Source organism: Anneissia japonica, unplaced genomic scaffold (genome assembly GCF_011630105.1).
Source record: "Anneissia japonica isolate Jap-2015-1 unplaced genomic scaffold, ASM1163010v1 scaffold287852_len814684_cov197, whole genome shotgun sequence".
In the NCBI taxonomy this organism is placed as follows: Eukaryota; Metazoa; Echinodermata; class Crinoidea; order Comatulida; family Comatulidae; genus Anneissia; species Anneissia japonica.
Genome location: NW_022704998.1, coordinates 359,987 through 366,223, shown reverse-complemented (window position 1 = coordinate 366,223; position 6,237 = coordinate 359,987).

Sequence of the window (6,237 nt, the reverse complement as noted above, 5' to 3'; positions counted from 1 at the left end):
TGTTTGAGCACGAGGTATGTCCTTTGCTTTTTTTACAGCATTTTCGATGGGTCCTCGATGATAATTTCTATTCCGGAGATGTCCGGATAGCTCTTCTGTGCGATTCTGTATGTATATATATATATACATACATGTATGCAAATATGCCAAACAGTGAAGTTAATCAGTCTTCAACGTGGCAATCTCATCACAAAACAACAGGGTAAACCCCCTACTCATCTCGAAAGATGTACTGGGTTGTTTAAAATGCACATGAGCCAATTGCGTACACTGGGCCTACGGTTTATAGTCCTTATCCGAAAAGACTTGTTCCACCTCCAGAACCATAGGCGAGCATGCCATTCGAACCAGCGCCGATATTATGGCTATTGGCTGCAGCACCCCTGCCTTAACTGCTCGGCCATTTAACTTGCCTCTTACATGTTTCTAACTGGGTTATTAGTAACAAACAAAAACAGAATATAAATATTGTAATCTGAGCATTGGCAGTCAAAAATCATTTAGGTAACTACTTGTTCCCTATGTAAAAAGAGCAATGTGGATAAAATGCCTTGCCAGGGACAAGTATCAACTTCAGATTCAAACCATAGATCTTTAGGTCCTGAAGTGGAAGCAACACAGCTGCACCATACGCGTTCATACCAATAGTAAGTGAATACTCATATTCCATATGTTGCCATATTAATAACAATAATTTATTTGAACGTACAGTACACTTTTGTATCATTGGCACACGTCACTTTGACCATGCTTTGACAGTGCGTTCACAAACTACAAATACTAAAACTTAAGAAATTATTTACAATAAAAAATCATCAATTTAACATAAACATAAAACCAATATCAAGATTGTCGTAAAACAAAAGCTAGTTAAAATGAAAACAAAAATAACATACAGGTAGTAATATTACTGCTCATGCAGCTACAGTACTTTGCTTTATATTAAACAAGATTTTGCTGACAACACTGTATAATATATTTAAATAAATTCATAATAGGCAGCAACAGTGCTCAAATTAGGACCACGATGTCAGCAATATACCAAACATAGCTCACCAACGAAACGCTTTTTCCACGCCCTTATCATACCATAATTACAAACATTGTATAAATCAGTAAAAACTAATAAATTGCTCAACAACTTTTCTGGAAAAATACTGTAGCCATTAGTGACAAAACAAGACAATAAAATGTATTTTTGTGTTTGTGTCGACAGATTTGCCAAACATGTGTTTATGAAATGCTTATGTGCTTGACTTACATAACCATATATTAATATTATTTATTATCCATATGTTTTGTCATTTTCAAATTTATTATTCATATATTTTGTCATTTTCATTTAGCATGTGGTATTTCCATTAGCAAAACTGGGAATAATTAAAATATTTTTTGAAAAGGACAAAGTATTATAAAATATGGTTAATATTTTTTTGTTGGTTGTGTTTTTGGGAGTTTTGTCAAAATTGATTTCAGTTGTAAGATCAATAAATCAATCTAAACTTAAACAAATATTACAATGTCTCTAATTCAATATTTTTTAAAACCTTTTCATAAGATTGATGTATGCAGGAAAAAAGAATTGTTTTCACATTTAGCAGAATGGTTTTGCCAAAAGCATCTTCGTATATGAAAAAAACATTTAATTCTATTGATGAAATTTTAAAAATGCGTGAGGTAAAAAAGTAATAGTACAAGCCTTTAGGCATTTGATCAACATCCTATCACGTAGTCATAAATAATGTGACGTTCTGATGTAAACAGTTTGGCAATCAGATTGATAAATTCTTTATATTTATTAATCAGAGGAAGAAAGGAAACATTCCTTATCGAGAGATTTATGGTAGTGGCTGGCGAAATAAAACTTTTCTCTGAGGCATGTGCAGTAACAGGCCAAAAATAAAAATCATATTTTTATTCAAAATCATTTTTAGTCAGCGGGTCAGGAAGGGAAATGATGCGACATACTGCACATTTTTTGATATTTAATCCATGTTTATTCTCATACACTATTCAAAGAACCTAGTTCCCATAATGAATGAAAACTCTTTGTTATACATCAGTACTATCATTTTCAGTTGCCTAGTAGTTCATCACTATATTATAATTGCCATCCGAATCACCTTGAAAAGGCATTACATTTTGAACATAGGGAGAGACAAACTTGAACACTATAGTCTTAACAATTACGATCATTGCCTTATTTGCAACATACCGTACATCATGAATGTACTGTAATAGCCTAAGGTGGTAAGTTAACTTGTTACATGGATGTGTTAACAAGCATTTTTTCCAAAGTTAAGATCCAGGATCCTTTCAATTAATGTTATGTTAAAATTTAAGCTTGCATGCAACGTGCCTTGCCTATTCATTTCTTTGACACTGAAGTTATGGCAATCAGGTTCAATATAGATGATCATTATAAGGTTATCTGAAAGGTCAAGAATAAGCCAATATCGATTCCATTCAGAAATGAATATCAAAGATGACTTGCTTATTGCTTTATAGTGCTTAGCCTGTATATCTAAGACCATGGCTCAACCGCTTCAATAAAGAGGATAAGACTTAGTTTATATTATTTTATCATTTTATTTTATTAATCGCTTTAGGCCAAAGGCCAAGGGTATGCCAAGCAGCAAACTTAATCGCTATTCAAAGTGGCATATCCCTTCACAAAACAAATATAAACACAAGATGCTTTAAATAAATTCATTATGATGCTTAGGGAGTGGATTTGTCTTGGTCGTCAGAAAAAATCCTGTTACCGTGACAAGAATTGAATCAGGACCATGGGATTGGAAAGCAAGCACCTAACCACCAAGCTATTCAACTATATTCCAACTAGATCTGATGTATCTTTCTACCTTGGTTTCAATATAATTAACTTACAAATTGACTGGAATTCTATTGTATGTACGCTCCAAGTTTTAAGCATGGCATAATCTGATTTCTCAGAATTTGACATCACAGTATGATTATTTCTGAGCATTTTCTTAGCAAAATCTAAGGCCTAAGAATTTTTATAATACAGCCTGAGTCTGAATCTGAAGTCCGGGCATTTAGGACTGAGAATATTTTTAACATAATTCAACATATTTCCAATTTTATGACACAGTATTAATTAGTTTATTTTAAGCCAAAATATGAGTTCTGAGATTTGAATATATTTATAATAAAATACTTCTACCTCTATCACAATTTCCTGCACCTGGCAATGTGTAAGGATTTACCTGACGATGTTTAAAAGACATGATACAAGAGTATAGAGTTTTTGAAATGATGAGATCTCCAGTTCCTAAACCTCACATAGAATGCCATGGACTGTTGATTAATTAACACTACAGTTCAAAAGTGCATGTAGAAGGATGCTTCATTAACTTTATAATTGCTCCCATAAATTAACAAATAATTTTTAGAAATGAAGATTAAGCCCATGTTGATTACATGCACGCAAATACATGCAGAATTTGGTTCATATTGATTATGCTACATACATGTAGATTATAGGTAAGTGAAAATTTCATGCATGTATACCAAAAGCACATACATGTGAAGAGATTAGACATGTGTGTACAACATACAACATGTGCATGGTGAATACATGTATCATAAAAATGTACATTAAACACATGTATATATCCATATGTACTACATGGATTTGGAGAAAAATGCATTTGTGGAATTAAATGCAGTGAAATTAGGTACATGGTTTCCACCATGTTCTTAGAGCATGGAGGAATTAGTTTGTGACACATTGACACTTGTTTGTAAAACTTGATATTGGTTGCGACATTTAACAATTGTTGTAAAATATAGTCCAATGTTAGAAGAAATGTTTAAATGAGTAGAATGGTTAATAAAACATCAAAATATGCTATTAAAAAATTTAAAAAATGGCTAAGCAAACAGGCCACTATGTGGCCTTTTAAGTTCTGGGGTAGAAGTAGGGCAGGAAGAAGCCTTAGTGAGCGGTCTCTACCTAGCATCATCAATAGATGCTGGGAAATACGGCAGACTAATGGTAACGAGGAATTTACACAACTTGAATAAGGGTTAACATGTTTGCACAAGTAAATTAACCTTTATTTAATCAGATTAATAGGCAATCTTTACAGGCTCTGCATGGTAGTCCTGGATCTCTCGTCCAGGTACATTCCTACCATCAACAACGTCTTAATAGTCAGTTCTTAACTATGAGATGTTCTCATTACATGCTCTACAGAGTTGTGGGAATATGTATATCTCATTTAACAGTGGAGATTAGTAAAGCTGTGTACGCTAATGTCGGTATAAAAAGCAGGTCAGGAATGAACTCACTGGTTAGGCATACTGAAAGATGATGTTGATGTCAGTGATGATGACAATGATAGTGATGATGATAATAATAAATAGTGATGATGACAATGATGATCATAGTTATGATGTTGATCTTGATGGTGAGATCATTACTGATGATGATGACATAATGATGTCATACTAATAAATTTATCAAGTATTTGGTACCATTTTTTTACCAGAAAATACAAGAATCTTTAAATGTTGATAATGACAATGATGATAATAGGAAAATAACGATTTGGAAATTAAGAATGATTGTGGTCACTATGGTATACTGTATGTGGTTAGTAGAAATGATGATAATCAGGGGCAGATTAAGGGGAGGCCGGGCCTGCCCCGACCCCACCTTTTTGGAGGGTAAAAAAAAGAAAGTAAAAAAGGAAGAAAAAGAAAAAATTGATCGCCCATAACGCCTTAGAGGTTTTTTTTAGGCTTCTAGAACACAAAAATTTCCCCTAGGTTAGTATTATCTTGATCGACCCCACTTTCACCTTCCCCTTTTGGACATCTATGGATCCACCCCTGATAATGATAATAAAGATCTTGAGGATGACAGTGATAGTTGGTAAATTTAAATGATGATAATAAGAATATTCTCACAAGACAATTAATGAGAAATATCAAATAATAGCAGCTTACAGCATTAAACATATCTTGGTCATGTGACTTACAGCGCATGCTCGGGATTAATGCGGTAATTCAGTAAACGTGCACATACTTCAGCGTGAGGTGATTATATTCAACAAGAATTAGTGAATGGAAAGTAATGTGATGTAATGGCAGATAATTTAACAGCATCTATCTAACTGCAGTGAATGCAATTATCAAGCCACATTATCATAATTTGTAAAATATAAGGACTTTGATACAAGATAAAATATTACCATTTATTTTCATAATCATTATAAAAATTCACAGTAAAATATAACTCACTGTCATCAGCCCTTTGTCATCTAGCCATACACATTTTTATGTAAACATGAATGCAAGTAGACACCCCCACCCCGTATTCGATCATCAATAAATAAAAAAAAACAATTGTGTTACTCAAGGCCGATCAACGGAAATTTTGAAAACATAGGGTCATTTGTTGTACCAAAGAGGAGCCCAAATGGCCACATTTCAAGCTATATCTAATAAATGTGGTACCTTAAACACTGCTTTGGCCCGGTGATTACTAATCTATCAACCAAAATATTAATGGCGATATTAATGAAAATGATAATAAGGATGATGATGTCATAATATTGATGATGATGACGATGATGAGGACAATGATAAAAAAGATGCAATTTTCTAAACAGTAAAAACAATTCCAAACTATTTCATAGGCATACAGATAGATACATTTAGCTGGAGGAAATTACACTAAATGAAAACTGAAAAAAGTCTTCCTACGCCAGTTGAACAATGACCTGGCAGCTCACACACATCACATCCTATAATACAATGGAAAATAAATAAAGCTGAAAAAACTAAAATGAACATCCTAATGATTAATTTTTTGAGTTTGGGAAGTCAACCTGTATTCTACAGGATATTTGTGGGAGGACCCTTCAAAAAATGTCATGGATAATTTATGACATAGGTTAAGACATCTGTCTAATTTTTTAGCCATTCAACTGTAGAGGAGTCAAAAAAAAAGATTTTATAAACCCCACGCTTTGTGTACATAATTGCATTTAGCCCAGAGAGTACATTAATGGGATATGAACAACACAGGTCACGAAGATAGTGAAAGTCATCAATATTGTGGGCGGAACATGAGTAAACCATTACATGACAAGTACACTGTATAATTTATTTTTTACGTGTAGAAATACTGATAATTCTGGAAAATCATTCGGACAGAAACTATTTTACAACAACTTAATTATTAGTTATTAGTAGTTGTTAGTA